The following is a 10,867-nucleotide window of genomic DNA, read 5'->3' on the forward strand; positions in this document are numbered from 1 at the left end:
AGCTGGGAAGATTCTCCATGAAATTCAACATGATATAAAACCAGTTAGTGAGAGTGGCATTTTGGTACTCATTAACACAGACTACAAATGACTGCCAGGTACGAAAGAGGAGAGCAATTGATAAAGCTCAATTTATCCAGTGGCTATACAGGAGATACTGTAAATGTGTAAGAATTGGATTTGGGCTCCAGACTTTTTGGAGGCTCTGTAACAGATGGAATGCTCTGACCCTGTTATCTGCCTGAATTTAATAGACTAAGATCAGTATGATGCAGTTGGCTGTGCTGCAAAAGGATACCAGGGAGCTTTTTAAAAAACATCCCCAGGTATGCCACAGGTATATCAGCAGGTCTGAGTTGCCATATGTACTCACTAGTGAATATTTTACCATAATTTTTCCTGCATTTCAGGGAATACTGCATGCTGTGCCTCTTGCCAGAACTTTCCCTTAATTTCCAACATGTGTGGCATGAACACGTGTCTCCCATCCTTGCCACCCATGACATTCTCATCATACAGCCAACAAGAAGTTCCCTATATCTTTTCTTTACGTATTCCTGAAACGACAATCTCTCAATGAGAGCATCCTAATCTCCAATGAGATGTTACTGAGTTCATTCTTAATACCTGACCCAAGTCAGTTTGGATCATCTGATATCAAGGATGCTACTGGATTTGAGAAGAATTTTATGCCAAGAATATAGCAGAAAACAATAGAATAAAATCACTGCAATTGAATCCAAATGTTGAGATAAAATGAGATGTATTAGGAGAAATGAAAGTATTAGGAGAGTCTGCACTATTGTGACTTTCTATATGAGAGTCATTACATGTGCACATGAATTTCTCCTGATTCTTAAACAAAACCTGAGCTCTAAAGACGTTATAGGTATCTGTAGTTCTTAATCACATGCTGGTGTTTTCCTCATGAGCAGCATGAAGAGTAATCCCAACTATTGTCCAACAGCCTCTATCCTACTCCAGGAAGTTTTTATTCCATCCCTTGCTCAGAAATGTCAGATTAGCATGCATATCCTAACATTTGGACGAGCAGCAGAATTTATCTTTTAACTTTGTGCCCTGAAAACTCCCAAGATAATATTTTTAAATTATTGCAAGTCTGAGCAGCTATTTCAGAAAACAGAGAAGACAGTATTTCCACACCACTTTGTGAGAGAAAGGTATTAAAGCCCTTTTAATCTTGCCATAAAAAGGTCTAAAGTAATATCAGTGTCACAATTTTAAGGATTATAAATTGCTATCATGGGTTTGCCTGAAAATTCTGGAATTGCTTCTTTTAGCTAAATAACTGTGATGGAATTACAATAGAAGTTCAGCCCAGCTATTGAGTCTTTAAATGGCTGAGAACTATTCTGAAAAAAAAGCATCTGCAGCTGCCTTGCCTGCTCAATAATCTGTGAATTTATTATTTTGGACTAAGAAATATTGCAGACTACTTGGACAAATTAATCATTTGATAATTAAAGGAAAGACAAATATGCTCTCTAACATACATAAAAGTGATTTAAGAAGAAAAATAGCAAATGAAAGCACAGATTTTATTTTTCCATCTTAAAATCAGAAATTAAAATATTTTTCTGGAAAAATTCTGCATTTTTGATGGATAATAATGTTTTTTCAACGTAATTATGGCAAATGCTCTTAAATAGCAGTTAAAAAATAAAAATCAGATTGAAAATGTGATTTCAGTTTTGTTTAAGGAGAATTGATCAGCTTTTCAGTTCCTGAGAGTGAAAAAACCATTGGTTTGTGATTCCAATCTCCTTTGCTTTTTGCTTCTCGGAACGACAGACTTTAGGAATATCCTTTAAATGTATTGAGCTGCCTTTTTATCAAAGTATGTGGAAAGTCACTATGTTTGTTCTCTGATATAATTCAAAATAGGAGGCTAAATTTTCAAAAATGATAGGTTTGAGTCTTATTTTCTTTTTCCCCTCAAGCTTATTTTAATCAGTTTTAATCTATTTGATTGATAGAACGACTTATGGTTTTAAGAAGGAATTCAGCCTCTTAGTGTTTTTTAATAAGAAAATTTATCATCTGTAGAAACAGAAAGTATTTTAATTCTTATCAAGAAAATGAACTGGAGTGGAAAAAAGAGCCAGGTAACTAAAGGCCTGAGGGTCAATAAAATTAGTGTTTTTGAAACACCCACAAAATCAGAAAAGGTTACTGCTGTGCTTATGGATTCAATTAAAATGACATATTTAAACAAATAGCAAGATGTAATGTAGGAATAGCAGCATTCCAGAGAACCAGAGGATACAAAGACCAGGAATAACTCTTATTTATTCTGAAAATCTTTGGCAGTGAGAAAGGGCCACTATTCTGCTTTAACCTGTGGACTTGAAGATTGCTTCATTTTGTGTGAAGGGATAAAGTTAGGGAGCTGAGGATGCAGAAATGTAACCTTCACAAAATTTTATTTTGATAAACACCTCAGTTTATCTTTCTATGGCAGACTGATAAGAAAAATTAACATAGTTCAGCAGAGTGCAGGTCAATGAATGTGTTCGTGCAATGAAAAAATGAAACAGAGTTTGCTCACAAAGTCTCTGCTTTCCCAAGGCAAGTGGGAAGAAGAATAAAAATAATAATAAATTCTCTAGTCTGAGAATTTCATTAGAAAAAAGTTACATTTCTCTGAAAAGTACATAGGTAAAGAAAAAGCATAAAAACTTCTATATTAATAGCAAATGAACAGGAGGGCATCATGGCCAGAGGAATATGCAACAGTAACTTGGATTTAAGATGAAGAGTTTCCAGAAGGAAGTTAATAATTGTATTAATATTGGAACAGTAAATTCAATTTCGGGGATTCTGAAGTAGCAATGAATTTATGTTACATTGAATATTAATAAAAGCAAGAGACAAGAAAGAGGACAAATATAACTACAAAAGACAATACTGAGGACATTTTGGCTCCATAGTTGAAATTGGCAGACGTTAGGTCACAGAGAAAGAGTCCATCCAGTGACAACATATCTAGAGAAATATGGGAATTCAGGTGATTTTCCAGACAAAACCCCTGCATTAGTCCCAGCAGAGAGAGAGAGAGTTTCATTTTAGTTCCCAGCTTGCAGCAGTAAAATGTTCAATAGCAAGGCAAGTCTGCTGTGTCATGTTTATAAAACACACCAGCTTCTGTCATGCAGCCAAACCCAACCGGGCTCCACATTCTCCGAAGACATTAAATCTCTGAATTCCATAGCATAAGTTTAGTTTCTTTCCTGGTTTCTCTGTCCTCTCACACACAAAGGAGGAAGATCAAATACTACATTTATTTCAATCAGGACTGGAGTATCTTTAGAGATACATGTATAATTTACAGGAATTTAAATAGTTCTGAGGGAAGACGTGCCATGTTGCCTAATTAAAAATAGTGGCCAAGTTCTGCTGGACGGTGAAATTCCGCAGGAATTCCTTTGTACTTCAGGAATCTTACCTAGATTTTCTTGTCTAGAGGATGAGATTTTGACCAGACCTTGCAAAGCAGTTGTAAAAAACCCTAGTATGTATCTCTTCAAGTTTTGTACCACTGAGAAACCCAAACAAACAAAAATCCACAAACATTCCCTCTCCAAAAGAGAAAGAAACAAACAAAACAACAAAAGCAACTACAACCAAACCAAAACAAACCCTCTGGAGTATTTAGTACTTGCAACTGTGTTTATGTTGGGGAATTTCTGAAGATGATACAGACAGAAGATTAAAAAAATGCAATTAATGACATGAAGGTGCACTAACATTTCAGCTGACATTTTCATACATGATTTATACTTTGCCTACTACTCAGATGATGAAACAGTCAAACTATCTTAGCCTGAAGCACAAAAAAAGTGAAAATACTGTATGTCCTCTGGCTTAGAGCTTTCCCTGGGGTGACTTTGAAAGTGTTTTCTATACTTGAAGCAAAAAGTAAAAAGTGGAAAAAAAGTAGCTTATATAAAGACAGGTTTAAAAGAAAACAAACCGGCAGCATTTTAATTTTTGTAAATGTTGGGTAAACTTATTGAAGGAACTGCATTTGAAATAAAGGCCCCTGAACTCAGAATCAAGGTGAGCAGCAGCTTTATCTCTAAACTCGAACAAAAGTCTGTTATGGTAGGATTGTTTAAATGCCATGGTTTTGATCTTGTTTGACTACTTTTCAGACTTTAGGGTATTGATTTGAAAATAGAAGAAAAGCTAGCTTATATTTGGTAGGGAAATGTATTGATCAAAGTCTGAGACCAACAAACTTCAGCCTGACCTGCTGAAATTACCAAAAAGAGAAAGGACTTGAAAAAGAAAAAAGGATGCAGAGAGAAAGGTGGAAAAAAGTTTTCTGAGAATAAAGTTTTCTAAACTTCCACAGTGCAAAGCAGCAGCCAGGTGAGGTCAGTTCCTGGGGATAGAGGATACAAAGAGCTCTGATCCTCCCAAGGGAGCACTCGGGCTCTGTTGGCTGGGTCAGAGCAGCCAACGTCAGGAGGGGACAAAGGCACTGCCCCCCTCAGAGAGCCTGCAGTGAAGAGCCCTGCGAGTTCCAGGTAGGAAGAACAACTCTTTTGACATGGGGGTGCTTCTACCAACACTCACCCAACCCAAACGCAAATTTGTTAAATCAAGGGAGTGGGAAATATCCACCTTTATTGCTGCAAGGAAGTCTGTGAAGAGCTCTTCTGCACATCCAATGGCTATCAAAGTTCCATGGAAATCTGAGTGAACCAGAAACTTTTCCCAGTTAAGATCAAAGCTGAAACCAGCAGAAATAAAGGAGGGGGAAAAAGAAAAGAAGAAAAAAACTGAGAAACAAACCCTGGAGCAATGAACAACATACCAATAGAACTGCTGAAAGCATCAAGTAAAAATCAGTCTGGTTTTTGCACAAAATCACCAAGAGTCTGGGTCCATTCAGAAAAGCATTAATAGAATGCAATTTTTGGTGTAAAGATGTTACAGTCTTTTGCTATGAAAGGCTTCTATGACATCTAAAAATGCAGAGGGAGGAATTCTGCAATTCTGTCAAAAATATGCATTGAAGTTTGTGTCTTATGAGCAAACAAGGAAGAGGTCTTTGTTACCAGACGAGTTTTTTAGATTCATTTTTATGTGGTGTAACTTTAATTAAAACAAGGGGTTTCTTAATGAATTTAAAGATTGACTATGCAGCAGCGAGATTGTTTTGGACTTTTATCAAATGCAGATTTAGCTGCTTCCTCATCTCTTTGGGGATTTGGAAATTTTAAACCAGTCTGAAATTTCTTTAGAAGTCTTTAAGTGTATTTTGGTAACATTATTAATAGAGTGTCTTTAATTACTGGGTGCTTTCAGTGTAATTATGGAAATGTTCCTGGTACACAGTATTAATTTCTTCCAGTACTTGGAGGTTTGTGCACTGCTGTGTCACACATTCTGATGCTGTCCACAAACACAGCCAGAAGGGGACTACAGACCTGGTTTAGAGGGAGAAAGAAGCTCAGTGATGAGTTTAACTGCAGTGCTTTCTCCATCTCAAACAAAAATATCCTGTCCAGGAAATTGCTGTGTTTATTTGGGCAGTGGTCTCCATTAAACTTTCCCAGCCTTCCCAGGATCTGTTGTTGGAAGATGTGACAAAGCTTCATCTATGTTTAATGATAAGCAGAATTTAGCAATAGCAGAATACTGTCCAAGCTCCTGTAGGACTTGGGAAATGCATTTTTATCAATTATGTATTTGATACAAATATAAATATGTGAGTTTAGTGTAACCTTTCCCTCGAACTCTTATCTAAAGCTTTATTATTTCCTATCCCCAGAGGCAAAATAACTTACCTGTGACACTTGGCACATTTCTGGAAAAGCCACCATCAAATCACCTAAAGCAGTTGTTTATTTACATCCTGGGTTTCAGCCCGGGAAGAATTGTCAAGCCTGTGATTGTTTATTCTGTTTTAGGAAGAGAAGATTGAGTGGAGATGCACACGAGTCTTAATGAATAACTCAAATAAAACCTCTGTTGTAACAATCAGGGAAGTTTTTACCCTTTCCATGCACAAAAGAGAAAAAAGTGTGGGTTAGGTGTGGGTTTGTTTGTTTGTTTTTGTTTGAGGTTTTTTTCATTTTGGCTTAGAAAGAAAATAGAGGGAAGTATGCACATTCCTATCAAAGGAAGCCATATGTAAGTCTCTATTACGACCATCACAAAGGGACTCTTGACCCTAAGTTCTAGAGAAATTAGGAAAGAGAATTTAAAAAAAAGCAAAGATACTTACTCGTTATTTCTCTGCCTTTCTATAAATAGGTATGTCACCAATGAAGATTTTCAAATTCACAGTAGGCAACTGGGTAGAAGATAATGATCACTGGAATATCAGCTGCTCACTTGGATTGTGGAGATTCTGTTATTTCAAATCAGCTGAGGAATTTTGCACATGCACTCATAATAATTTACATCTGAGCAAACATGCGAGACGTTACCTCCCAAGTCCTGGACTCAATGCAAGGCAACGACAAAAGGATTTCATGCAGTGTTTTAAGGGAGGAGCTGACTTCTCTGATAGTTGTGTAACTACAGCATCACTCTCAGATTATCTAAGGTCTGAGCAAATACGACAAAAGAAGTTCTGCAATCATTTCTCTCCAGCACTATTTACCCAATTTTAAGGCTCAGTTTTCATCATTTGGCTGAGCAGCTTTAATGGAACAGTCACATCCTTGGAAATGACTGCATTATCCTCTCTCCATAAGTCACCACCTATCAAACAAGCTACATTAATAAATTATATAGATCCTGAATAACAATTTCAAATGAAAATCCAGTGATTTGAGCCATCTCCATGGTGACTTAAACAAAGCATTTTACTGTGCAACCATGGGCAAGGTGCTCCATGACAGTTCTGTGGATAGTCATTCATTAGTGACTGCTTGCCTTTGCTGATGTGCCTGCTGGGATGAAAACCTGTTGGGATAGTAACACAGGGCTGGCGATTTTTTTTTTTTTTTTAAATATAAAGGCTGCAAACACTCCAAAATTCATAGCTACAGAAATCATACCAAAAGGAATGCCTGGGAGAGGGGCCTGATTGTCCCATTTCCCCTGTGTATTGACATATTGTGAAATTTTGAACTCTGATTTGTAAAGCTGGGGTTCTTTTGGGTTTCTTTTTCATATGTAGAGGTAAAGCAGAACAGACTCTCCTGTGGCCTGAAGACAATCTGATATTTTACAAAACCACATTTAGCCCAATCCCCCAATCAATTGTTATGATCTATAAAAACAAGAATACCTCCTTACCTTTGGAAGAGTTTAATTAGGAGGAAATGTTACATTTTAAAAAGATAATATATAATTTAAAACTTCAACAAAGGTGGACAAAGAAGAAGGAGAGAGCAGGCTTTGTAGATCCTTAAAATACTCTATTCATCTAAAATTAAGAATCAGACTGTGTAGTAATAAGAGTTAGAAAAGCTCAAATGATATCACTGACTAGTTTTGTTCTCATTCTCTCAATGAAAAATTGTTCCACTGGCTGTCTACAGCTTCTTGTTCTCTGAATTATATTTTTAATTAAGACCTGCACTGTCATGCCTAAGAAATTCGTTTGTCAAGGATTCTTTTCTTGCCATTTCTAAGCATGTTGACAAAAATTATTAATACATAAAAGGTTTATAAATTTTGTGATTTGGGAAAGTATTTAGACAAAAAAAAAACATGAACAGAGTGTTGTTTTCCCTTTAACAAACACTCCAAAAGTTCAGATTCTAGACTTTGAAAAGATTCTGCAGAATTCTGTCTTTTGGGCTGCCAACAGGTGACAGAGGCGTATTCACAGTGAGGACAAAAACCAGGCATTATGTTGATTTCTCAGCTTTCCTGTGTAACAGACCTTGTATATGATTGTGGGAATGTCTCAGCAACAATTCTCTTGGTTTTTGAGGTAATTTGCTAGTGGAATAAATATGCAAGCAGAATTCCTTCACACTGTTTTGAACAAAGACCCTGAAGGTGTTTGTTTTTGGTGCGGATTGACTGAATGTAACCCAGAAAACATAAATGAAACAGAGAAATTAGGGTTAAGCCTGGTGTTTAAAGTGACATACAGGCTGTGCAGCCTGGAAAGGAGCAAGTCTCCTTATCTCACTTGTGATCTAAGAATGATAACAGATCATCTGGAAAAGAGCCTGTATCTGTGTTTATTGCAACACAGCCAGTCTGAAACCATGCAAGTTAAGTTCCTCCTGGTTCCTTATGGATGCAAAGTTGAAGGCAAACTTACCCAAAAAATTTTGATTTTATAAGTGTGAAAAAGATTGGATGTTTTATTGCCAATTCTGATTTTTTGGGCATTTGTAGTTTTGTTTCTCTGCCTCCACGCTTCTATTTATTTCCTTTTATTCACACCCTGCCTTCCACATTCCTTTTTTTTTCTGAAGTTTGCTGGGTTTTGCCCCAGCCCTTCCTTCACAGGTATCATAAGAGTTTAAGTGGAGGGCAGAGCTGTACCAGTCCTTAGTGCCTCCATTGGCAGCAACGTTCCCAGAGGGAACAGAAAACAGCAAAAAGTGTTTCTTTGGGCTGAGCCAATCATTGCCAGAAGTATCTTGGCCTAAAGATCCACCACAATTTACCCACATTCTAATTCTAACTATTAATAATGAATGGCATTAATTATTCCAGCAAGGTCATTCTCACAGAAGCCTTTCCCAGCTCACACCAAACCTGGCACTGGGATGCCCAGGCAGCACCATTGGCACCAACTGCTGCAACATCCCCTGGATTTGGAAAGCTGCTCCCTGCTCATGCACCAAGAAAAGACTTTCAACCCCCACAAAACAAGACAATGAAGTAAACAACCCAAACCAATCACCACCACTCTCCAGGGATCTGATCAAGAGCAAAGCAAAGCTTTAAACTCTAAATATTTTCTTTCTGAAGGATTACTTTCGGAATTTGGGTTCTCAAAAGAGCCAGAATCACTGCTATTCCAGAAGCCTCAAACACAAATATTTAGTGAGGCAGAGGGGAAACACTGTGAGATCTATATAAACAATGATAATAGTAATAATAGAAATTCTGTATCTATTTATTTATCTCTGTATGAATAATGCTAGGGGGAGAAGGCAGGGAACTGAAGGGGAAAAATGGAGGAGGAGAGAGCACCTGCACAGGTAAATAAATAATGGACCGTGCAAAATCAGATATATCAAACAGCATAAATTTCCTTTTCCCCTCCTCATTCAGCATTTTATTTACTCTTTTATTTTAATTTTATTTGCTAGTTTGCACCTTCAGCAGCATACAGCACATCCAAAACAGAGGAATGCTGCTTTGGCCAATACTGGACACCACAAGGACGATTAAACTGCCAGGTCCAAAACCACACCAGCTTCATTTGAGCCACAATTTACTCTACCTGACATTCTTATGTTGATCTACTGTTGATGCAATCCATAAATGCAATCCTCAATTTCATTTTCTGGGGCTCTGTCTGTTCAGCTCAGTTCATAAACAGCTCTCATGTTCAAATCACACTATTTATGTAAGTTTTGGGGCTGAGAAGGGAGACGCTTTCATTTTTCAGGAAATGCCATTACAGTTTTCTGGGCTATAAATAAAAGGTGAAAGATAATAACCTGAGTTGCAAATTCCTTCTTGATATATCCCTCAAGACAGTTTGTTTTACTTTGTCACCAAGTTAAATGAGTTCAAAACCTTCACCTAGTAGTTCAAAAACCAGAATTATAGAAATGGATTTAGAATTCCAATTCAGTAACTAAACATATGCAGACAGAAACCTAAAAGAGTTTAGCTAAAATCTTCTTTTTTCTCCACAGTTTTTCTTCTTTCTAACCTTCCTACAGTGTTAGTTATTCAGCAGTTAATATTGATCTGAAAAATTCCCCAAAGCTGCAACAAATATTAATTGATTACTTAAAAGCAGATTCAGGTACTGGGAAGAAAGGTGTTATAGAAGACAAAAGTACCTGAGAAATCCAACTTTTTTATGGTTCCATCAAAGCATTCAGGAAATCCAGAAGTCTGAGACTTTCTTTAATTAACTTCAGTGAACTCTGCAGAATTACAGAAGTGGAGATTTTCATCCCCTGTTACTTATTTGATACTTTGTTCATTTTGTCCCCAAGATTTCCATTTCATTTACAGAATGAGCTGAAAGACACACAGTAAATGATGTAGGGTGTTGTGGGGAAAAAGCAGCACATGGGTATAGCTCTGGGAAACCAGAGTCTGTGAGACTTCTTTAAGCAGCCTTCCCCACAGGAAATCAGTAGCTCTGTGGTGATGGGTTTTTCCCCCAGGGCCTGGACTTGGTTTCTGTGAAAATTCAGAGCATTGATTTAAACACATAAAATTCAAGTTTTCTGAAATTAGCAAAAGCTTTTGTTCTCAGTGTCTTTGGTTTTGACTTTCTTATCTGTGAAGTGGAAATAGGAGACTTCTGTCTCCAAGGAGCAGTATGAGAAGGTATAAATCAAAGGAATGCTGAGAAACACCTCTGCATTGTATTGATGAGAGCTACGTCACAGACAATGGAGTGATGAACAGTTCCTTCCCCACACCAAAGCCCTCTGGGATCCAGTAAGCCAGGCAGACAAACAGCAATTAACAGTGAGAATTAAATGAAATATTGAACCTCTGCTCATTGGGTGAATTACATTATCTTGGTGTCCAAGACAAAGCACAGGTTTTGTGTTAAAGATTGCCTCTGTGTGTGTAATTGCACAGAATCCACTCACACAAGGAAGCCCAAACAAGATTGTTCTGGAAACATTAATTTTGCTGTGTGATAGCTTTTAAGTATATGCCTTTTCCACCTTTAATTGTATATTGCCTTTTTTTTTTTCTTTTTTTTTTTTTTTTT

At 37.1% G+C, this 10,867-nt stretch overlaps 1 long non-coding RNA gene across 2 annotated transcripts in view; it reads right to left on the reverse strand.

Annotated features, from left to right (window-relative positions):
- LOC108448629 overlaps positions 1 to 10,867 on the reverse strand; it is an 80,972-nt gene that overhangs the window by 20,289 nt on the left and 49,816 nt on the right. The window contains exon 1 of one of the 2 annotated variants that reach the window (XR_001864590.1): positions 4,651 to 8,125. The exons of the other annotated variant lie outside the window; for it this stretch is intronic. This is a non-coding gene — a long non-coding RNA (uncharacterized LOC108448629). Of the gene's footprint in view, positions 1 to 4,650; positions 8,126 to 10,867 lie in introns of those variants that run through there. 2 annotated transcript variants of the gene reach the window in all.

The sequence above is a fragment of the Corvus brachyrhynchos genome, unplaced genomic scaffold (assembly GCF_000691975.1).
Source record: "Corvus brachyrhynchos isolate BGI_N302 unplaced genomic scaffold, ASM69197v1 scaffold220, whole genome shotgun sequence".
Lineage (NCBI taxonomy): Eukaryota > Metazoa > Chordata > Aves > Passeriformes > Corvidae > Corvus > Corvus brachyrhynchos.